The following is a 25,723-nucleotide window of genomic DNA, read 5'->3' as shown; positions in this document are numbered from 1 at the left end:
ATAGCGTGTAAAGCTCGCTTTAGAGTAACCAGATGAATACCGAGTAATTCCCTATTACCAATGCTGTAATTACATTCTGTCGGAGATACAAGTGCATCTCAATACATTAGAATATCATCAAAAAATGTATTTCAATAATTCAGTACAAAAAGGGAAACATTATATAGAGTCATTACAAACAGAGTGATCTATTTCAAATGTTTATTTCTGTTAATGTTGATGTTCATGGTTTACAGCCAATGAAAACCCAAAAGTCATTATCTCAGAAAATTAAAATATATTATATAAGACCAAGTGAAAAAAATTATTTTAAACTCAGAAATATTGGCCTACTGAAAAGTATGTACAGTAAATGCACTCAATACTTGGTTGGGGCTCTTTTTGCATGAATTACTGCATCAATGCGGCGTAGCATGGAGGCGATCAGCCTGTAGCACTGCTGAAGTGATATGGAAGCCCACGTTGCTTTGATAGCAGCCTTCAGCTCTTCTGCATTGTTGGGTCTGGTGTCTCATCTTCCTCTTGACAATACCCTATAGATTCTCTATGGAGTTTAGGTCAGGTGAGTTTGTTGGCCAATCAAGCACAGTGATACTGTGGTTATTAAACCAGGTATTAGTACTTTTGGCAGTGTGGACAGGTGCCAAGTCCTACTGGATAATGAAATTTCCATCTCCAAAAAGCTTGTCGGTAAAGGGAAGCATAAAGTGCTCTATAATTTCCTAGTAGATGGCTGCGCTGACTTTGGTCTTGATAAAACACAGTGGACCTACACCAGCAGATGACATGGCTCCTCAAACCATCACTGATTGTGGAAACTTCACACTAGACCTCAAGCAGCTTGGATTGTGTGCCTCTCCACTCTTCCTCCAGACTCTGGTACCTTGATTTATAAATAAAATACAAAATTTACTTTCATCTGAAAAAAACGCCTTGGTGTCATGTGGACTGACAGGAATGGGGAACTGTGGCGCCCCTGAGGCTTTAGGCGCCACAGGGTACTGCACCTCCATTGGGGTGTAGTACTTATCCTGGGTCCAAGAAAGGTTGGTACCGGTTTTCACTCAAACATACATACAGTAACAGTAGGTTGCCCTCCCCAATGGGGACCGGGCCAGCGTCGGGTAACAGTAAGGGGTCACTACAGCGGTTGGGTTTACAGGACGCCACCGCACCAGGCACTCCCCAATCCACTGGAACCGGGCACTCAGGGTCAGGGAGAAGCAACCACCAGGGGGAGTCAGGAGCACACAGTGGGGAAGAGCAGGTTGACTAAGTGAGAGTAGTGAACCGGCCGGTGGCAGCGGCTGGGTGTAACAGCTCGGAACACACAACACAACTACAACAAGGATAGAACAGCTTCAGACACAGAGCAAAGTGGATGTGTTGCTGGCAGCTCTGTGGGCCAAGGCGTTCAACAAGGTCGCTTGGGAGAAGCAGGCGGCTGCTTCCACAGGACCGGCGCTGTCGGGATATAGAATCCTAGGGCAGGCATACTTCACGTTGTCTACCAACTCTGCAAGGGTCGTGGGAACAGCTAGAAAAATCACCAGACCTGTCCCACCGTGTCTGCAACCAAACAGCATATAGGATCCAGGGCTGAGGTCTTCGGCCAGCCCCACATCGGAACCGCACTATCTGCATAGAGAACGGGACACTTTACTGACACCGGAGTCCCCAAGTCCTTCACGCCACGGGGATCCGATACTTAGCACATTAAGGAGAAAGTGCCCATAGACTGACACACACACTGGATCTGACCTTTCACGGATTCGGGATCGGCTGGAGCCCATCGTGGTGGAGACCGGTACTCTGGGGCGGTGCCTGAACTACTTGTGAGTAAAAGACCTGGAACCAAAGCCCTTGTCTCTGCCTCTCCTTTACCTTCGCCGTCACCCAGAGCTGGGGTGCCAACGGGGACTGCCACCACCCTGTCCGTCCTCCGTCATCCTCCCCGGGGTAATCCCGCTCCGCCTGTGGGAAGCGACACCATCCCGGCTGCGACCATTACCATCAGCCCCAGAGAGTAGCACCTGCAGCGGCGGCCCATCCCTGGCCGCGGACCACAGGTGGCGTCACGATCATAAAAGACTTTCCTCACCGTCACTACCACCCCCGTCCTCCATCCTAACTCCCGTCCACCGCCTTCCCTCTCCCTGCTGTACGTCTCGGGGTCACGGAACCTGGCCAGGCCAGCCCGTGACGGTGCAGAGCATCTGCACCCCCAGCCCGGCAACATGTCGGGTGAAAACGACAAAACCACCCCTCGACCCCGGGGTGTTACAGAACCCTATGCTGACCTTAAGACTAAGCGTACTCAAGGCTTTCCCTCTACCCAGCTTCATGCTATCTCCTATCCTTGTCCCTGATGGTAAGACCCCCTCCACAACCCACCACCCGGGGAAGGAAGGGGAAGAGTGGAAAACACCACAGACAAAACTGACAGACAGAGGTACAATAAAACTCACACCTAATACTAACAATGGAGGGCAACAAAAAAGGTGTACAGTAGTGATGTCGGTCGCGAATGATCCGACACAAAGATCCGGCTCACTGCTGTGACTGACAGGAGCCAGACCCCCAGTGAGAGCCACTAAATTCTCTTAACGGCTGTTACCGCCGCTGAAACCCCGCCCACACATGGCTAAGCCCCACCCACTCAACAATCTAATTGGTCCCTTGTAAGTGGGCAGGGTTTAGCCATAGCAGGGCAGGGTTTCAGCAGCATTACTATAATCTTAAATATGTGTTCATCTGGGGTGAACACATATTTAATAGGGAGCCAAGAATGATCCGAAAGAGTCGGCTCTTTTTAGTGAGCAGAGCCATAGGAACCGGATCACCAAAAAGAGCTGGACTGCCCATCACTAGTGTACAGGGAGGGGAAACACAGAAAAGAAGTAACAACACAAGCCTCCTTCACACACTCCAACACAATAGACAGCATCAGTAGTGACAGCAGCATTAGTGACAGCAGCAGTAGTGACAATGTCCATATACAATTTTTTTATCCAAAAATACCCCAAAAATTATTATTAAAAATAACCTTTATTAATTTTTGCTAAAATTCACCCATAGACATACAACACCAAATGGCATCAAAATTAGATAGTCATATACAGTTAGGTCCAGAAATATTTGGACAGTGACACAAGTTTTGTTATTTTAGCTGTTTACAAAAATATGTTCAGAAATACAATTATATATATAATATGGGCTGAAAGTGCACACTCCCAGCTGCAATATGAGAGTTTTCACATCCAAATCGGAGAAAGGGTTTAGGAATCATAGCTCTGTAATGCATAGCTTCCTCTTTTTCAAGGGACCAAAAGTAATTGGACAAGGGACTCTAAGGGCTACAATTAACTCTGAAGGCGTCTCCCTCGTTAACCTGTAATCAATGAAGTAGTTAAAAGGTCTGGGGTTGATTACAGGTGTGTGGTTTTGCATTTGGAAGCTGTTGCTGTGACCAGACAACATGCGGTCTAAGGAACTCTCAATTGATGTGAAGCAGAACATCCTGAGGCTGAAAAAAAAGAAAAAATCCATCAGAGAGATAGCAGACATGCTTGGAGTAGCAAAATCAACAGTCGGGTACATTCTGAGAAAAAAGGAATTGACTGGTGAGCTTGGGAACTCAAAAAGGCCTGGGCGTCCACGGATGACAACAGGGGTGGATGATCGCCGCATACTTTCTTTGGTGAAGAAGAACCCGTTCACAACATCAACTGAAGTCCAGAACACTCTCAGTGAAGTAGGTGTATCTGTCTCTAAGTCAACAGTAAAGAGAAGACTCCATGAAAGTAAATACAAAGGGTTCACATCTAGATGCAAACCATTCATCAATTCCAAAAATAGACAGGCCAGAGTTAAATTTGCTGAAAAACACCTCATGAAGCCAGCTCAGTTCTGGAAAAGTATTCTATGGACAGATGAGACAAAGATCAACCTGTACCAGAATGATGGGAAGAAAAAAGTTTGGAGAAGAAAGGGAATGGCACATGATCCAAGGCACACCACATCCTCTGTAAAACATGGTGGAGGCAACGTGATGGCATGGGCATGCATGGCTTTCAATGGCACTGGGTCACTTGTGTTTATTGATGACATAACAGCAGACAAGAGTAGCCGGATGAATTCTGAAGTGTACCGGGATATACTTTCAGCCCAGATTCAGCCAAATGCCGCAAAGTTGATCGGACGGCGCTTCATAGTACAGATGGACAATGACCCCAAGCATACAGCCAAAGCTACCCAAGAGTTCATGAGTGCAAAAAAGTGGAACATTCTGCAATGGCCAAGTCAATCACCAGATCTTAACCCAATTGAGCATGCATTTCACTTGCTCAAATCCAGACTTAAGACGGAAAGACCCACAAACAAGCAAGACCTGAAGGCTGCGGCTGTAAAGGCCTGGCAAAGCATTAAGAAGGAGGAAACCCAGCGTTTGGTGATGTCCATGGGTTCCAGACTTAAGGCAGTAATTGCCTCCAAAGGATTTGCAACAAAATATTGAAAATAAAAATATTTTGTTTGGGTTTGGTTTATTTGTCCAATTACTTTTGACCTCCTAAAATGTGGAGTGTTTGTAAAGAAATGTGTACAATTCCTACAATTTCTATCAGATATTTTTGTTCAAACCTTCAAATTAAACGTTACAATCTGCACTTGAATTCTGTTGTAGAGGTTTCATTTCAAATCCAATGTGGTGGCATGCAGAGCCCAACTCGCGGAAATTGTGTCACTGTCCAAATATTTCTGGACCTAACTGTAAATATCATCAGTGATATAAACATGCAAACACATATTCAAATCCATTAGCAGTGATATCACTCCTTCCACCAACGCCCAACTCATATACAATTCTTAATTTGACCCATCACATTGCATAGAATTCATCAATAAAGGAAATTAGATGGAAAGAAGGAAGGAAGGAAGTATAGGAAAAAAGTAATTAGTTAAGTAATTGGACCTGATATACATGACCTTATTACACAGATATATATTTGCTTCAAAACCATCCATAAAGGCAGAGGAGCCCTTTGCCTGCCTCCATAAATGGCTCTAATATACAAACCAATTGATGATACCTTAGATAAAAAATAAGTAACTAAGGGGCCACCTTTACCAAAATGTATTGATACTCATCAGTATCTACAGATCATTAATCACATTGGCATTAACATCATAGTGGAGACTAATCTCAAGGTGCTAGAGATAGCCCCTCCATTAAATGTATATAGTGGAATTCCTTTTAGGCCATTCCTAACAGATCAGAGATATAATATCGGTATCTACCCATCATCTGACCTGTTAATTTAGATTTTATAGCAACCAAAACAACAGTATAATAAAGTCCAGTATGATAGATAATCGTTAATATGGATTAATAATATCCAGACTCTTGAAAGATGGATCATATATGCATTACATATCCACTGAGAACTCCTATGATTAAAGGAAAAACTTCACCGATCTTCATGGGATTAGTAGGAATAAGATATTAGTATATCCAACTTCCATTTGCTTTATTCAGACCAGACATACTGTGCTTGATTGATAGCTTTGAATATCAAATTGACCTTCACCTCGGCGCGTTTCCCCCCTTGTCTATACAAACCAAGGGGTTCATCAGGAAGATTTATTAATAGGATCCATGAGCATGCCAAATTTCAAATTTCAAGAATTCATTAAGAATCTAAAAAAGAAATATGGAACCTCTCAGTATACATTATTCACATTTACCAATACAGGAAATCCCATTTCTAATCAAAACCTAGGCTTCAACGGCCATAGATATAGGATAATAAATATACATAAGCCCAAGTGAATAAATCACATATCGACATCGTTAAAAAATAGGGGCAATTTAACCCCTTCACCCCCGGCCACTAAAACACCCTAATGACCGGGCCATTTTTTGCAATTCTGACCAGTGTCACTTTGACAGGTTATAACTCTGGAACGCTTCAACAGATCCTGGCGATTCTGAGATTCTGAGATTGTTTTTTCGTGACATATTGTACTTCATGTCAGTGGTAAATTTAAACCGATAATTTTTGCGTTTATTTGTGAAAATTTAGGAAATTTTGCAATTTTCAAACTTTTAAAATTTATGCCCATAAATCTGAGAGATATGTCATACATAATAGTTACTAAATAAACTTTCCCACTTGTCTACTTTACATCAGCGCAATTTTCGAAACAAAATTTTTTTTCGTTAAGAAGTTAGAAGGGGTCAAAGGTCATCAGCAATTTCTCATTTTTCCAACAAAATTTAGAAAAAATTTTTTAGGGACCACATCACATTTGAAGTGACTTTGAGAGACCTAGGTGACAGAAAATACCCAAAAGTGACCCCATTCTAAAAACTGCACCCCTCACTCTGCTCAAAACCACATCCAAGAAGTTTATTAACCCTTTAGGTGCTTCACAGGAACCAAAGCAATGTGGAAGGAAAAAATGAAAATTTTACTTTTTAACACAAAAATGTTACTTTAGCCATAAAATTTTCATTTTCACAAGGGAGAAAAGAGAAATTGTACCATACAATTTATTGTGCATTTTCTCCTGAGTACGCTGATACCTTATATGTGGTAAAAATCAATTGTTTGGGCGCACAGCGGAGCTCGGAAGGGAAGGTGCGCCATTTGAATTTTTGAACGCAAAATTAGCTGCACTCATTAGCGGACGCCATGTTGGGTTTGAAGACCCCCTGAGGTGCCTAAACAATGGAGCTCCCCCACAAGTGACCCCATTTTGGAAACTAGAGCCCTCAAATAATTTTTCTAGATGTTTGGTGAGCACTTTGAACACCTGGGGGCTTCACAGAAGTTTATAACGTTGAGCTGTGAAAAGAAAAAATTTTTTTTTTACCACAAAACTGTTGCTTCAACTAGGTAGCTTTTTTTCACAAGGGTATCAGGCAAAAATGCACCATAAAATGTATTGTGCATTTTCTCCTGAGTACGCAGATACCTCATATGTGGTGGAAATCAAATGTTTGGACACATGGCAAGGCTCAGAAGGCAAGGAGCGCCATTTGAATTTTTGAGTGCAAAATTTGCTGCACTCAGCGGACGCCATGTCGGGTTTGAAGACCCCCTGAGGTGCCTAAACAATGGAGTTCCCCCACAAGTGACCCCATTTTGGAAACTAGAGCCCTCAAATAATGTTTCTAGATGTTTGGTGAGCACTTTGAACACCTGGGGGCTTCACAGAAGTTTATAACGTTGAGCCGTGAAAAGAAAAAAAAAAGGGTTTTTTACCACAAAACGGTTGCTTCAACTAGATAGCTTTTTTTTCCACAAGGGTATCAGGAAAAAATGCACCATAAAATGTTTTGTGCATATTCTCCTGAGTACGCAGATACCTCATGGCAAGGCTCGGAAGGCAAGGAGCGCCATTTGAATTTTTGAGTGCAAAATTAGCTGCACTCATTAGCGGACACCATGTCGGGTTTGAAGACCCCCTGAGGTGCCTAAACAATGGAGCTCCCCCACAAGTGACCCCATTTTGGAAACTAGAGCCCTCAAATAATTTTTCTAGATGTTTGGTGAGCACTTTGAACACCTGGGGGCTTCACAGAAGTTTATAACGTTGAGCTGTGAAAAGAAACAATTTTTTTTTACCACAAAACTGTTGCTTCAACTAGGTAGCCTTTTTTTCACAAGGGTATTGGCAAAAAATTCACCATAAAATTTATAGTGCATTTTTTCCTGAGTACGACGATACCTCATATGTGGTGGAAAGTAATTGTTTGGGCGCATGGCGGGGCTCAGAAGAGAAGGAGCGCCATTTGATAGCAAAATTGGTTGGAATCATTAGCGGACGCCATGTCACGTTTGGAGACCCCCTATGGTACCTAAACAGTGGAGCTCCCCCACAAGTGACCCCATTTTGGAAACTAGACCCCTCAAGGAGTTTATCTAGATGTTTAGCGAGCCCCAAGGGGCTCCACAGAAGTTGATAATGTTGAGCCATGAATATAATTTTTTATTTCACCACAAAACTGTCATTTGAACCAGGTAGCTTTTTTTCCACAAGGGTATCAGGAAAAAATGCACCATAAAACGTATTGTGCAATTTCTCCTGAGTACGCAGATACCTCATATGTGGTGGAAAGTAATTGTTTGGGCGCATGGCGGGGCTCAGAAGAGAAGAAATGCCATTTGACAGCAAAATTGGTTGGAATCATTAGCGGACGCCATGTCACGTTTGGAGACCCCCTATGGTGCCTAAACAGTGGAGCTCCCCCACAAATTACCCCATTTTGGAACTAGACCCCTCAAGGAATTTATCTAGATATTTGGTGAGCCCCTTGTACCCCCAGGGGCTCCACAGAAGTTGATAATGTTGAACCGTGAAAATTATTTTTTTTTTTTAACCACAAAATTTTTGTATCAACCAGGTAGCTTTTTTTTTTACAACGGTATCAGGAAAAAATGCACCATAAAACGTATGGTGCAATTTTTCCTGAGTACGTAGATACCTCATATGTTGTGGAAAGTAATTGTTTGGGCACATGGTGGGGCTCAGAAGAGAAGGAACGCCATTTAACTTTTCAAACGCACAGACGCGGTGCACTGATCGGCCGCTGCAGGACGCACGGTCGGATGAGATACAAAAAGCGTTGGGGATACGGAAAAAAAAAAGGTCACGCCAAAAATTGAGCAGGGATGCAGATCCATTATGTGCATCCCTGATCAGCGCTTGGCGGGACGCACGGACGGATGCGATACAAAAGGCGTCGCAAATACGGAAAAAAGTCACGCCAAAAATTGAGCAGGGATGCCGATCCGTTATGTTCATCCCTGATCAGCGCTCGGTGGGACGCACGGACGGATGCGATACAAAAAGCATCGCGAATACGGAAAAAAAGTCACGCCAAAAATTGAGCAGAGATGCCGATCCGTTATGTGCATCCATGATCAGCGCTCGGTGGGACACACAGACGGCTGCGATACAAAAAGCGCCGCGAATACAGAAAAAAGTCACGCCAAAAATTGAGCAGGGATGCCGATCCGTTATGTGCATCCCTGATCAGCGCTCGGCGGGATGCACAGACGGCTGCGATACAAAAAGCGCCGCGAATACGGAAAAAAGTAACGCCAAAAATTGACCACGAATGCAGATACGTTATGTGCATCCCTGATCAGTGCTCGGCGGGACGCATGGACAGATGAGATACAAGAAGCGTCGGGGATATGGGAAAAAAGAGTCCCGCTGAAAACTGACCACGGATGCAGATCCGTTATCTGCATCCCTGATCAGTGCTTGGAGGGACGCACGGACGGATGAGGTGTAAAAATGGACAGGATACAAGGAAAAAAAAAGTTATACTCACAGTACCAAGAGGATCACTGACCAGAGGAACTGCAGAGGAACAAGAAGGCAGTGAGATGGACAGCTTTACACGAGCAGCAGGCAGGACGTTGGACAGATCAGCAGAAGGACCCAGCGATGGAGGCAGATGTGATCGGGCCAGTGAAGACCTCAGACGACCCGTAAAGGCAGGTAAGAGGACGTCGGGGGGGGGGGGGGGGCAGAGGGGGATGGGGAGAGGGGGATGGGGAGAGGAAGGGGCAGAGAGGGAGAGCAGAGGGGGCGGAGAAGCAAAGGCAGAAGGAAGGAACTTTGGAAGCAGAATAGAGATGACAGAGGAGGCAGGCAGATCGCGTGGGGAGCAGATCGGGATGCCGGGGGGCAGATCGGGGCATAGGGGGGCAGATCGGGGGGGGCACGGGCAGGGGCCTTCACGGGAGCGCGCAGGGGCCTTTACGGGAGCGCGCAGGGTCCATCGCGGGAGCGCAATACTTACCATTGGAGCAGGAGCGGTGACATCAGAGGCGGCGTCTGCGGCGGCAGCAGCGGTGGCGTGGTAACAAAAGTACCAGCCAGTGCACGCTGCAGACATGTTGGGGGAGGGTCCCCAGACCAGCACAGGCCTGGGGAGGGCGGCCACCTGCAGATCACATTGCCCCACTGCACACTGATTGGAGCGATTGTGCGTCATAGCACGATCGCTCCAATCAGTGCTGCAGGGGCTGGGGGCGACATGTTTGAGATCCATCTATGATCTCCTGTAGCTGCTACAATAGATCATAGCAGGATCTCACAGTATCGCACTAATTCGGGCATTATTTTTGCCGAAATTAGTGCGAACGATGTGGTTGGCGGTTCAGATTTGAACAGCCAATCACATCGATCGCCTATGGGGGGTGGCGATGCCACCCCCCCTGGGGTCAAGCAAAGGTCCCCTGCTGTAAGAAACAGCAGGGGACATCATTTGAAAGCCGTTGCTATGGTCACGGCAATCAAATGAAGTTTAGGCCGTAAAATTACGTCCCTGGTCGTTAAGTCACGTTAAAATAGGACCTAATTTTACTGCCCGCGGTCGTGAAGGGGTTAATGGAATCCTCCTCCCTTATATTTAAACATAACCTAGATACTTAAACAATAAATAGACGCCTTATCCTAACAAAATCATATATACTGATACAAAGGCATCCCCAACAGTGAATCTATTTCGCCATAGATGATAATAGTGACCTATATATGTTCCACAGGGACATCTCCCATAAATAAATATAAGTCCCAGATTTATTCACCCTAAACACTAGAGTTGAGCGCGGTTCGTGGTTCGAGGTTCTCCAGTTCTAGGCTCGAGTGATTTTGGGGGCTGTTCGAGATCGAACTAGAACTCGAGCTTTTTGCAAAAGCTCGATAGTTCTAGATACGTTCGAGAACGGTTCTAGCAGCAAAAAGCAGGGCTTTTTACAGCTACAGTGTGCAGGAGCCATCGCTGGCAGCCTGCCACAAGCTGGTAACCAAGATAAACATCGGGTATCCAACCAAAGCACTTTGGTTAGTAACCCGATGTTTATCCTAGTTACGTGCAGGAAGCCCACACTTCCCCGCTCAGCTCGCTCCGCCCCCTCCTGCCCGCGGCATGTACACATATATACACACACACACACACACACACACACACACACACACACACACATGGTCCCGCTCGGCTTACCTGCGGTGATGAAGTCCCGCCATCCCGACCTCAGCGCTGTCACTGTGCTCCATGGCCGCCGCTTGTCACATCACCTCTCGCTTCCGACCCGAGACTGACTAGCGGTGACGTCACGGGCCTCTCGCGATATTTGGCTGTGAAGGCGTCGGTCATTGCACTCAGTGACAGGGGCTGTCAGTGTGCTGGAGATCAGCGCAGGTAATGTACCTCGCTGACAGCAGCACTTGTCATCCCCTGCAGTGACCTGGGCTGACCCATTGATGTTAGCTCAGGTCACTGCACTGCTCTCCCAGCCAATGGGGAACATCCTGCTCTTCATTGACTGGGACAGTGTGGATCGTCATGGCAACCCCTTGGATTACACCAGACCTGGATTTGTTTTTCTTTCTAATAAATTGGTTAAAGAGGGAATGTTTTGGGGAGTGTTTTTTCAAATAAAAATGTGTTTGTCGTCTATTTTTTTTTATTACTGACTGGGTTGGTGATGTCGGGTATCTGATAGACGCCTGACCTCACCAACCCCAGGGCTTGATGCCAGGTGACATTACACATCTGGTATTAACCCCATATATTACCCCGTTTGCCACCGCACCAGGGCGCGGGATGAGCTGGGGCGAAGCACCAGGATTGGCGCATCTAATGGATGCGCCACTTCTGGGGCGGCTGCGGCCTGCTATTTTTAGGCTGGGGAGAGTCCAATAACCATGGACCTCCCTAGTCTGAGAATATCAGGCCCCAGCTGTCTGCTTTACCTTGGCTGGTGATCCAATTTTGGGGGACCCCTACGTGTTTTTTTTTAAAAATTATTTATTTAATTTAAAATAACAGCGTGGGGTGCCCTCAGTTTTGGATTACCAGCCAAGGTGAGGTTGCCAGCTGTGGTCTGCAGGCTGCAGCCGTCTGCTTTACCCTAACTGGCTACAAAACTAGGGGGAACCCTACGTCATTTTTTTTTCATTTTTTTGGCTAAATACAAAGCTAAGCACCCCTTAGTGCCACATGAAAGGCACCAAAGGGTGCTCCACTTTTTCTCCACTTTTTCTCCATTTTTTTCTCCACTTTTTCTTCACTTTCTCTCCACTTTTTCTCCACTTTTTCTCCATTTTTTTCTCCATTTTTTATCCATTTTTTTCTCCACTTTTTCTCCACTTTTTCTCCACTTTTTCTCCACTTTTTCTCCACTTTTTGTCCATTTTTTTCTCCATTTTTTCTCCACTTTTTCTCCACTTTTTCTGCACTTTTTCTCCATTTTTTTCTCCACTTTTTCTCCACTTTTTCTTCACTTTTTCTCCACTTTTTTTCTCCACTTTTTATCCACTTTTTCTTCACTTTTTCTCCACTTTTTTTCTCCACTTTTTCTCCACTTTTTCTCCACTTTTTCTCCACTTTTTATCCACTTTTTTCTCCACTTTTTTCTCCACTTTTTTCTCCACTTTTTTCTCCACTTTTTTCTCCACTTTTTTCTCCACTTTTTTCTCCACTTTTTCTCCACTTTTTCTCCACTTTTTCTCCACTTTTTCTCCACTTTTTCTCCACTTTTTCTCCATTTTTTTCTCCATTTTTTCTCCACTTTTTCTCCACTTTTTCTCCATTTTTTCTCCACTTTTTCTCCACTTTTTCTCCACTTTTTATCCATTTTTTTCTTCACTTTTTCTCCACTTTTTCTTCACTTTTTCTCCACTTTTTTTCTCCACTTTTTCTCCACTTTTTTCTCCATTTTTTCTCCACTTTTTCTCCACTTTTTCTTCACTTTTTCTCCACTTTTTTTCTCCACTTTTTATCCACTTTTTCTTCACTTTTTCTCCACTTTTTTTCTCCACTTTTTCTCCACTTTTTCTCCACTTTTTCTCCACTTTTTATCCACTTTTTTCTCCACTTTTTTCTCCACTTTTTTCTCCACTTTTTTCTCCACTTTTTTCTCCACTTTTTTCTCCACTTTTTTCTCCACTTTTTCTCCACTTTTTCTCCACTTTTTCTCCACTTTTTCTCCACTTTTTCTCCACTTTTTCTCCATTTTTTTCTCCATTTTTTCTCCACTTTTTCTCCACTTTTTCTCCATTTTTTCTCCACTTTTTCTCCACTTTTTCTCCACTTTTTATCCATTTTTTTCTTCACTTTTTCTCCACTTTTTCTTCACTTTTTCTCCACTTTTTTTCTCCACTTTTTATCCACTTTTTCTCCATTTTTTTTCTCCACTTTTTCTCCACTTTTTCTCCACTTTTTTCTCCACTTTTTCTCCACTTTTTCTCCACTTTTTATCCACTTTTTCTCCACTTTGTCTCCACTTTTTCTACATTTTTTCTCCACTTTTTCTCCACTTTTTCTACATTTTTTTCTCCACTTTTTCTCCACTTTTTCTCCACTTTTTCTCCACTTTTTATCCACTTTTTCTCCACTTTTTTCTCCACTTTTTCTCCACTTTTTCTCCACTTTTTCTCCACTTTTTCTACATTTTTTTCTCCACTTTTTCTCCACTTTTTCTCCACTTTTTCTCCACTTTTTCTCCACTTTTTCTCCACTTTTTCTCCACTTTTTCTCCACTTTTTTCTCCACTTTTTATCCATTTTTTTCTCCACTTTTTCTCCACTTTTTCTCCATTTTTTTCTCCACTTTTTCTCCACTTTTTTCTCCACTTTTGTCTCCACTTTTTCTCCACTTTTTCTCCACTTTTTCTCCACTTTGTCTCCACTTTTTCTACATTTTTTCTCCACTTTTTCTACATTTTTTTCTCCACTTTTTCTCCACTTTTTCTCCACTTTTTTCTCCACTTTTTCTCCACTTTTTCTCCACTTTTTCTCCACTTTTTCTCCACTTTTTCTCCACTTTTTCTCCACTTTTTCTCCACTTTTTCTCCACTTTTTCTCCACTTTTTCTCCACTTTTTCTCCACTTTTTCTCCACTTTTTCTCCATTTTTTTCTCCACTTTTTCTCCACTTTTTCTCCACTTTTTTCTCCACTTTTTCTCCACTTTTTCTCCACTTTTTATCCACTTTTTCTCCACTTTGTCTCCACTTTTTCTACATTTTTTCTCCACTTTTTCTCCACTTTTTCTACATTTTTTTCTCCACTTTTTCTCCACTTTTTCTCCACTTTTTCTCCACTTTTTATCCACTTTTTCTCCACTTTTTTCTCCACTTTTTCTCCACTTTTTCTCCACTTTTTCTCCACTTTTTCTACATTTTTTTCTCCACTTTTTCTCCACTTTTTCTCCACTTTTTCTCCACTTTTTCTCCACTTTTTCTCCACTTTTTCTCCACTTTTTCTCCACTTTTTTCTCCACTTTTTATCCATTTTTTTCTCCACTTTTTCTCCACTTTTTCTCCATTTTTTTTCTCCACTTTTTCTCCACTTTTTTCTCCACTTTTGTCTCCACTTTTTCTCCACTTTTTCTCCACTTTTTCTCCACTTTGTCTCCACTTTTTCTACATTTTTTCTCCACTTTTTCTACATTTTTTTCTCCACTTTTTCTCCACTTTTTCTCCACTTTTTTCTCCACTTTTTCTCCACTTTTTCTCCACTTTTTCTCCACTTTTTCTCCACTTTTTCTCCACTTTTTCTCCACTTTTTCTCCACTTTTTCTCCACTTTTTCTCCACTTTTTCTCCACTTTTTCTCCACTTTTTCTCCACTTTTTCTCCATTTTTTTCTCCACTTTTTCTCCACTTTTTTCTCCACTTTTTTCTCCACTTTTTCTCCACTTTTTTCTCCACTTTTTTCTCCACCTTTTCTCCACTTTTTTCTCCACTTTTTCTACATTTTTTTCTCCACTATTTCTCCACTTTTTCTCCACTTTTTCTCCACATTTTCTCCACATTTTCTCCACTTTTTATCCATTTTTTTTCTCCACTTTTTCTCCACTTTTTCCCCACTTTTTCCCCACTTTTTCCCCACTTTTTCTCCACTTTTTCTCCACTTTTTCTCCACTTTGTCTCCACTTTGTCTCCACTTTTTCTACATTTTTTTTCTCCACTTTTTCTCCACTTTTTCTCCACTTTTTCTCCACTTTTTCTCCACTTTTTCTCCACTTTTTCTCCATTTTTTTCTCCATTATTTCTCCACTTTTTCTCCACCTTTTCTCCACTTTTTTCTCCACTTTTTTCTACATTTTTTTCTCCACTTTTTCTCCACTTTTTCTTCACTTTTTCTCCACTTTTTCTCCACTTTTTCTCCACTTTTTATCCATTTTTTTCTCCACTTTTTTCTCCACTTTTTTCTCCACTTTTTCTCCACTTTTTTCTACACTTTTTCTCCACTTTTTCTCCACATTTTCTCCACATTTTCTCCACTTTTTATCCATTTTTTTTCTCCACTTTTTCTCCACTTTTTCTCCACTTTTTCTCCACTTTTTCTCCACTTTTTCTCCACTTTTTCTCCACTTTGTCTCCACTTTGTCTCCACTTTGTCTACATTTTTTTTCTCCACTTTTTCTCCACTTTTTCTTCACTTTTTCTCCACTTTTTCTCCACTTTTTCTCCACTTTTTATCCATTTTTTTCTCCACTTTTTCTCCACCTTTTCTCCACTTTTTTCTCCACTTTTTCTACATTTTTTTCTCCACTTTTTCTCCACTTTTTCTTCACTTTTTCTCCACTTTTTCTCCACTTTTTCTCCACTTTTTCTCCATTTTTTTCTCCACTTTTTTCTCCACTTTTTCTCCACTTTTTTCTCCACTTTTTCTCCACTTTTTTCTACACTTTTTCTCCACTTTTTCTCCACTTTTTCTCCATTTTTTATCCATTTTTTTCTCCACTTTTTCTCCACTTTTTATCCATTTTTTCTCCACTTTTGTCTCCACTTTTGTCTCCACTTTTTCTCCACTTTTTCTCCACTTTTTCTCCATTTTTTTCTCCATTATTTCTCCACTTTTTCTCCACCTTTTCTCCACTTTTTTCTCCACTTTTTCTACATTTTTTTCTCCACTTTTTCTCCACTTTTTCTTCACTTTTTCTCCACTTTTTCTCCACTTTTTCTCCACTTTTTATCCATTTTTTTCTCCACTTTTTTCTCCACTTTTTCTCCACTTTTTTCTACACTTTTTCTCCACTTTTTCTCCACTTTTTCTCCATTTTTTATCCATTTTTTTCTCCACTTTTTCTCCACTTTTTATCCATTTTTTCTCCACTTTTGTCTCCACTTTTGTCTCCACTTTTTCTCCACTTTTTCTCCACTTTTTCTCCATTTTTTTCTCCATTATTTCTCCACTTTTTCTCCACCTTTTCTCCACTTTTTATCCATTTTTTTCTCCACATTTTCTCCACATTTTCTCCACTTTTTATCCATTTTTTTTCTCCACTTTTTCTCCACTTTTTCTCCACTTTTTATCCATTTTTTCTCCACTTTTGTCTCCACTTTTGTCTCCACTTTTTCTCCACTTTTTCTCCACTTTTTCTCCATTTTTTTCTCCATTATTTCTCCACTTTTTCTCCACCTTTTCTCCACTTTTTTCTCCACTTTTTCTACATTTTTTTCTCCACTTTTTCTCCACTTTTTCTTCACTTTTTCTCCACTTTTTCTCCACTTTTTCTCCACTTTTTATCCATTTTTTTCTCCACTTTTTTCTCCACTTTTTTCTCCACTTTTTTCTCCACTTTTTTCTACACTTTTTCTCCACTTTTTCTCCACTTTTTCTCCATTTTTTTCTCCACTTTTTCTCCACTTTTTATCCATTTTTTCTCCACTTTTGTCTCCACTTTTGTCTCCACTTTTTCTCCACTTTTTCTCCACTTTTTCTCCATTTTTTTCTCCATTATTTCTCCACTTTTTCTCCACCTTTTCTCCACTTTTTATCCATTTTTTTCTCCACATTTTCTCCACATTTTCTCCACTTTTTATCCATTTTTTTTCTCCACTTTTTCTCCACTTTTTCTCCACTTTTTCTCCACTTTTTCTCCACTTTTTCTCCACTTTTTCTCCACTTTTTCTCCACTTTTTCTCCACTTTTTCTCCACTTTTTCTCCACTTTGTCTCCACTTTTTCTACATTTTTTTTCTCCACTTTTTCTCCACTTTTTCTTCACTTTTTCTTCACTTTTTCTTCACTTTTTCTCCACTTTTTCTCCACTTTTTCTCCACTTTTTATCCATTTTTTTCTCCACCTTTTCTCCACTTTTTTCTCCACTTTTTCTACATTTTTTTCTCCACTTTTTCTCCACTTTTTCTTCACTTTTTCTCCACTTTTTCTCCACTTTTTATCCACTTTTTATCCATTTTTTTCTCCACTTTTTTCTCCACTTTTTCTCCACTTTTTTCTCCACTTTTTCTCCACTTTTTTCTACACTTTTTCTCCACTTTTTCTCCACTTTTTCTCCATTTTTTATCCATTTTTTTCTCCACTTTTTATCCATTTTTTCTCCACTTTTGTCTCCACTTTTGTCTCCACTTTTTCTCCACTTTTTCTCCACTTTTTCTCCACTTGTTCTCCACTTTTTCTCCACCTTTTCTCCACTTTTTCTCCACTTTTTCTCCACTTTTTAGCCATTTTTTTCTCCACTTTGTCTCCACTTTTTCTACATTTTTTCTCCACTTTTTCTACATTTTTTTCTCCACTTTTTCTCAACTTTTTCTTCACTTTTTCTCCACTTTTTATCCACTTTTTCTCCACTTTTTCCCCACTTTTTCTCCACTTTTTCTCCACTTTTTCATCCATTTTTTTCTCCACTTTTTCTCCACTTTTTTCTCCACTTTTTCTACATTTTTTTCTCCACCTTTTCTCCACTTTTTCTCCACTTTTTCTCCACTTTTTCTCCACTTTTTATCTATTTTTTTCTCCACTTTTTCTCCACTTTTTCTCCACTTTTTCTCCACTTTTTCTCCATTGGGGGCTGTTCGAGATCGAACTAGAACTCGAGCTTTTTGCAAAAGCTCGATAGTTCTAGATACGTTCGAGAACGGTTCTATTAGCAAAAAGCAGGGCTTTTTACAGCTACAGTGTGCAGGAGCCATCGCTGGCAGCCTGCCACAAGCTGGTAACCAAGATAAACATCGGGTATGCAAGCAAAGCGCTTTGGTTAGTAACCCGATGTTTATCTTAGTTACGTGCAGGAAGCCCACACTTGCCCGCTCAGCTCGCTCCGCCCCCTCCTGCCCGCGGCATGTACACATATACACACACACACGCACACACACACACACATGGTCCCGCTCGGCTTACCTGCGGTGATGAAGTCCCGCCATCCCGACCTCAGCGCTGTCACTGTGCTCCATGGCCGCCGCTTGTCACATCACCTCTCGCTTCCGACCCGAGACAGACTAGCAGTGACGTCACGGGCCTCTCGCGATATTTGGCTGTGAAGGCGGCGGTCATTGAACTCAGTGACAGGTGCTGTCAGTGTGCTTTTCTCCACTTTTTATCCATTTTTTTCTCCACTTTTTCTCCACTTTTTCTCCACTTTTTATCCATTTTTTCTCCACTTTTTCTCCACTTTTTCTCCACTTTTTCTCCACTTTTTATCCATTTTTTTCTCCACTTTTTCTCCACTTTTTCTCAACTTTTTATTCATTTTTTTCTCCACTTTTTCTCCACTTTTTCTCCACTTTTTCTCCACTTTTTCTCCATTTTTTCTCCATTTTTTCTCCACTTTTTCTCCACTTTTTATCCACTTTTTATCCATTTTTTTCTCCACTTTTTCTCCACTTTTTCTCCACTTTTTCTCCACTTTTTATCCACTTTTTATCCATTTTTTTCTCCACTTTTTCTCCACTTTTTCTCCACTTTTTTCTCCACTTTTTCTCCATTTTTTATCCACTTTTTATCCACTTTTTTCTCCACTTTTTCTCCACTTTTTCTCCACTTTTTCTCCACTTTTTCTCCACTTTTTCTCCATTTTTTCTCCATTTTTTTCTCCACTTTTTCTCCACTTTTTATCCACTTTTTATCCATTTTTTTCTCCACTTTTTCTCCACTTTTTCTCCACTTTTTATCCACTTTTTATCCACTTTTTATCCATTTTTTTCTCCACTTTTTCTCCACTTTTTATCCATTTTTTTCTCCACTTTTTCTCCACTTTTTCTCCACTTTTTATCCACTTTTTATCCACTTTTTATCCATTTTTTTCTCCACTTTTTCTCCACTTCTTCTCCGTTCTTTTTCTATGGTCGGTCTACCCATTAGCTCTGCCATGCATACTGTAGCTCTACACCTACTGCACATGTTACTTTATGATTGACATCTCTTTCGTACCAGAGCTGTCTAAGCCTACTCTGACCCCATATTTGTCATTACTATATTGTCCTTGTACTGTATTATGACATTTGTATCATGTGTTTCATTTCTTGCTGTGTTGCAATTTTTTTGCTGCATCCCAATTCATTTTTTCAAGTCATTTTTCATGATTACATGCAGATAAGTCCAATCTGACGAAGGCTCAGGCCGAAACGTCATTTGTAACTTGTTTTGGAAAAAAACATGTATGCTTATGAAAAAATTTTTTTCTTAATACGGACCAATAAAGAGTGATTTTGCATTACTATCCGTTGTGACTTACTGACTTAGTCTGGGAGATTTAGAGTGCCGAGGTTACTCACTAATTTTATCTATTATTACCTCTGAGCACCTATATACCAGTGAGCAGAGCTTCCTCTACAGTAGTTCTCCTGATTAGGCATGCCCTTACCTCATGAGCAGGGCATTGCAGCTTTGGTAGCAACAATTACGACATGGACTATGCTGCTGTGGACCCGGGGAGAGTGAGTGCAGATTCATTGCACCCACACTCCTCACATGAAGGGTCCGCACTCCTAGAAAATGGGGGATACGTTCCCTGAGTGTCTCCCCCCCCATATTCTAGACGGTCCAGAGTCGTCGTGGGACCCCTTTATTTTTTTTCTTACAATAAATTGGTGAAAGAGGAAATGTTTTGGGGACTGTTTTTTCAAATAAATTTCTTTTGTCGATTTTTTTTTTTTTTTGTTAGTACTGACAGTTTATGATGTTGGTCTAATAGACGCCATGACATCACAAACTGCTGGGCTTGATCTCAGGTGACTTTACAGCTAGTATCAACCCGATTTATTACCCCGTTTGCCACTGCACCAGGGCACGGGATGAGCTGGGGTGAAGCGCCAGGATTGGCGCATCTGGTGGATGCGCCACGTCTGGGGTGCCTGCGGCCTGCTATTTTTAGGCTGTGAAGGCCCAATAACTATGGACCTTCCCACCCTGAGAATACCAGACCACAGCTGTCCGCTTTACCTTGGCTGGTGATCCAATTTGGGGGGGACCCTACTTTTATTGTGTAATTATTAATATTTATAAAATAATTATAAAAAAGAGCCTGAGGGGACCTCCACATTGGATCCCCAACCACGGTAAAGCTGTCAGCTGTGGTTTTCAGGCTACAGCCGTCTGCTTTACCCTAGCTGGCTATTAAAAATGGGGGGACCCAACGTCATTTTTTTTTTTTAACTATTTTTTAAATAGAAAAAATTAATGGGCTTCCCTGTATTTTGATTGCAAACCAAGGTAACGGCAGGCAGATGGGGGTGGCAACCCATAGCTGTCTGCTTTATCTGCGCTGAGAATCAAAAATACCGCGGAGCGCTACGTCATTTTTTAAAGATTTATTTTTACAGCACTGTGATGTCCAGCAATCAAAATACAGGGAAGCCCATTTTATTTTTAGTTATTTAAATAAATAATTAAAAAAAATATATATGGGCTCCCGCTGCATTTTTTGTATTGCTAGCTAAGGGTAATCCAAGCAGCTACTGGCTGCTAACCCCCACTGCTTGGTGTTACCTTCACTGGCAATGGAAAATCCAGGGAAGCATTTTTTATTTTTTTGTGCCAAAAAACTACAAAAAAAGGACGTGAGCTTTGCCATATTTTTGTATGCTAGCCAGGTATAGCAGGCAGGTGCTGGAAGAGTTGGATACAGTGCCAGAATATGGCGCTTCTATGAAAATGCCATTTTCTGAGGCGGCTGCAGACTGCAATTCGCAGCAGTGGGGCCCAGAAAGCTCAGACCAACCTGTGCTGCGGATTCCAATCCCCAGCTGCCTAGTTGTACCTGGCTGGACACAAAAATGGGGCGAAGCCTACGTCATTTGTTTTCTAATTATTTAATGAAATTCATGAAATAATAAAAAAAGGGCTTCCCTTTATTTTTGGTTCCCAGCCGGGTACAAATAGGCAACTGGGGGTTGGGGGCAGCCGTACCTGCCTGCTGTACCTGGCTAGCATACAAAAATATGGCGAAGCCCACATAATTTTTTCAGGGGGCAAAAAACTTCTGCATACAGTCCTGGATGGAGTTTGCTGAGCCTTGTAGTTCTGCAGCTGCTGTCTATCTGTATGGAGAAGAGCAGACAGCAGCTGCAGAACTACAAGGCTCAGCATACTCCATCCAGGACTGTATGCAGAAGTTTTTTGCCCACCAAAAAAATGACGTGGGCTTCGCCATATTTTTGTATGCTAGCCAGGTACAGCAGGCAGCCACGGGCTGCCTCCAACCCCCAGTTGCCTATTTGTACCCGGCTGGGAACCAAAAATATAGGGAAGCCCGTTTTTTTTAATTATTTCACTTATTTCATGAAATAATTAAAAAACAAATGACGTGGGCTTCGCCCCATTTTTGTGTCCAGCCGGGTACAACTAGGCAGCTGGGGATTGGAATCCGCAGCACAGGTTAGCCCGAGGTTTCTGGGCGCCTCTGCTGCGGATTTCAGTCCGCAGCCGTCCCAGAAAATGGCGCTCTCATAGAAGCGCCATCATCTGGCGCTGTATCCAACTCTTCCAACAGCCCTGGAGCCGGGTGGCTTGTTGGGTAATCATGAGTTAATACTGGCTTTGTTTTACTAGCCATTATTAAGCCAGAGATTCTTAATGTCAGGCACGTTTGACCCGGCCATTAAGAATCTCCAATAAAGGGTTAAAAAAAACACCGCACAGAGAAAAAATACTTTAATAGAAATAAATACACAGACACATTAGAGACTCCATCTTTATTACCCCCTGTCAGCCCTCCACGATCCTGCTCTTCTGTCTTCTTTCTTTCTAGTGTAGTAGTAGTGACGATTGTAGTGAGGAAGGATGAGGTTCACCAGCTCATCACTTGGGGCTGGGGAACCTCATCCTCACTACAATCCTCACTAGTGTAGTAGTAGTGACGATTATAGTGAGGATGAGGTTCACCAGCTCATCACTTGGGGCTGGGGAACCTCATCCTCACTACAATCCTCACTACAATCGTGAAGCAGCGTGAAGCCTTCACTCCGTGAGTGATCAGTGCTGGCTGTCAGCGGTAACAGCGGTAACGCTGACAGACGCGTTACCATAGCAACGGTGCTCTCGGAGCCGCGGTTAGCGGTGACGTCACCGCTAACTGCGTTGCTATGGCAACGGTGATCTCCGTTAATGACCGGCTGTGTCAGCCGGTCCCTAACGGAACGGGGAGTCGACCGTGTGCTAGAGCATGTCGCCGGTACACGGCGATACACATATGTGCACCGTGTACCGGAGAGATGCACTCGCAGGTCCTACATGACGCGTCATAGTCATGTGACCAGTCTGTAGCCAATGAGATAATAGCCACGTGACTGGTCACATGGCTATTTTGACGTCACGATAGGTCCTGCATCTCTGCTGGCAGTGCAGGTCACCGGGAGGATTATTCGATCATCGGATGGAATAGCGGCAGAAGACAGAGTGCAGAAGGGATCACGGGGACCGGTAAGTGTTATGGCAATGTTTATTAACTGTTTGTGTACATTTATAATGCATTTTTATGTGTTTGTGATTGCCTCCCATTATAGCCTATTGGTTCGAGTTCGGTTCGTCGAACGTTCGACGAACCGAACTCTAACGGGATCCCCGTTCGGCGAACCGACCTCGAGCCGAACCGCGACCGGTTCGCTCATCTCTACTAAACACCTCAGATCTGCACCAAAAGATTGTGGAGCTCGATAACTTAATGTTCCGTGGGCTCAATATGCCTCCCAAATAGTGGACCGGCCGTGCGCCATGTTCCCACCAAGTAGAGGTTTTCAAAATAAGTGGCATAACAAGTCTCAGCTTGTGGTTGGTATTTAAACATACAAATGCTACTCAATTTCTGGCCTCTCGCAGGCCAGCATCCGGTAATATTGCGCATGCGCTAAGTTACGCAACCTACGTAACTACATAGCGCTACTAAAAAAAAGACGTAAAACCTTGTGCTTCGGCAACTGGAAGTGCTGTGCATGCGTTGAAGTGCGCAAATGGCGTAGATACGCATGAAAATAAAGCAAACTGCATTGGCCTCCATTATAGGTACTGCAGCCCAGCATCCGGTAATACCGCGCATGTGCTAAGTTACACAACCTACGTAACTATATAGTGCTACTAAGAAAAAGACGTAAATCCTTGTACTTAAGTAACCGAAATTACTGCTCATGAGTTAGGCTGCTGAGCAAATGGCGTAAGTACGCATAAAAACAAAACAAACTGCGTTAACCACTATTACAGGTACTGCAAATGTGTTAAACACAACACCCATATATAAATAAAGGGTGCAAAAGGTTATATACATTCTTAAAAAAGATAAAGATCAATATTAGTCACCCTTTATTTACCCTTTGTATACCATTTACATTTAGCACCATGCTTATCATTGACTCAAATAAATATATATATATATATATATATATATATATAATATATATATATATATTTATATCCAGGAAGGGATGGTGGAATATAACTCAAAGATAGAATACATTAAGAATAACCTCCATTTTTATACAACAACCTACAATCTAAGGCCATATTTAACAATTATTATCTAAAAATAATTTACATAAGGATATTCCCCACATTATTAAATTTATAATTAACTATCCCCTTAACCAAACCAACTTGGCAACTATTAGCTTGATTCCTAAAAGGATGTTATTCTTAATGTATTCTATATTTGAGTTATACTCCCCTATCCCTTGCACCCTTTATTTCTATATGGGTGTTGTTTTTAACACATTTGTAGTACCTGTAATGGCGATAACGCAATTTGCTTTGTTTTTTTGCATACCTACACCATTTGCACAGCCTAACGTATTATGTCTCTTCCTAGAAGCTGTGAATCCCAAGCGCTCTAATTACACAGGTCTGTGACTAAAGAGCTGTTTGATTATTTTCATCTAATTTCCATGTATTTTGGTATGCTGAAAATGAAAAAAATATTGAAAAAAATCCTGGACGTCAGGATTTGCCATGAAATGCAAAATTCTCTTCACATTTAGTAAATTTTTCATAATGTTTTTTCTTTTTTTTTAGGGTTTTGAAAGTCAAAATTACTATTAATTAATTCACATCAATGAAATGAAGATATATAATGCCAAAAAATATAACTTTCAAAGAAAAGAACTTTCAGAGTGAGCTAATGAAACCAGCATCAACATTTTGCAAGCTGAATGAGCGGGCTCTGAGATGCCTGGGCTTGTTTTAATTGTTTTATCTTTGTTCTCGCCTGTTCATACTTTTTAATCTCAGTTCGTTTTAGCTCTTCATATTCAACCGTGCTTCCCAAAATTAGCATTATGGCTCAGCGGAAGTGTATTAATTCGCCTGACAGTTTCTGTTACATTTGTGGTGAATATACAGTGTTGAAGCAACAGCTGAATATTACAGACTTTATGAAAAAAGTACACTTCGCATAATTCGGACTAAAGCTTGGAGATCAAGATAAAGCTTGGGCGCCTCATAAAGTATGCAAACGGTGTGTTGAGGACCTCCGAAATTGGTTCAAGGGTAAGAAAAAAGCTTTCCGTTATGGGATTCCTATGGTATGGCGAGAGCAAAAGAACCATAGTGACGATTGTTACTTTTGTTCATGCGATGTAAAAGGGTATAATTCAAAATGGAAGCATTCAAATTCATACCCCAATATTCACTCAGCAATTCGTCCCATCCCCCATGGCACAGATATACCAGTACCCAAATCCCCTGCTACCTTGGAAAAGATAACTATGTCCGATGAAGGTGGAGTCATACCTGAACCAGATGAATCAAGTTCTGACTTTGAAGATGACACAAGACCAAAATTGTTTTCCCAGGAAAAGATGAATGATTTGGTAAGAGACTTAAATCTTCCCAAAGATGCCGCTGAGTTACTCGGCTCAAGGCTCATAAGCAAGGATTTATTGTTGCCAGGAGTGTCTTTTTCATGGTTCAGACATCGTGAAGACGAGTTCGTTCCTTACTTTGCCCAGGAAGATAAGTTGGTTTATTGCATCGATGTTTGATGGGTCAATTCAAAATCCAATATGATTCAGCACAATGGCTTCTTTTTACAGATTCTTCAAAAAGAAGTCTCAAAGCAGTTTTAGGCTATGTGCGCACGTTGCGTACAGTTCACTGCAGAAATTTCTGCAGCGATCTGAAGAGCACATGTGCGCTTTAAATCGCTGCAGAAATGTCCGTAGTGAAGCCGATTCCATGCGCTCTGCCTGCAGCTCCTCCCATAGTGTTAGGTCCGGGTGATGGTGGATCCTCTGGGCCGTGTACCGGACTCCCCCAGTGAGGCAACCTGGAGCTAACCCCTATACAGGGACTGTCCCGTCACCCCACCAGAGGGCCTAGGTACACGGTAGCCGGAGTACTAGCGGAACCGGGTTAGCGTCCCACAGGGAACGGGTAAAACGGAGTCTTTGGAGCCACAGAGTCCTCAGAGATAATTACGGAAGTCCAGTATGGGTGACGGTTAGGAATCTCAGGCGGGATCCGGGTTA

The sequence above is a fragment of the Anomaloglossus baeobatrachus genome, chromosome 4, assembly GCF_048569485.1.
Source record: "Anomaloglossus baeobatrachus isolate aAnoBae1 chromosome 4, aAnoBae1.hap1, whole genome shotgun sequence".
In the NCBI taxonomy this organism is placed as follows: Eukaryota; Metazoa; Chordata; class Amphibia; order Anura; family Aromobatidae; genus Anomaloglossus; species Anomaloglossus baeobatrachus.
This window is presented reverse-complemented; position numbering follows the sequence as displayed.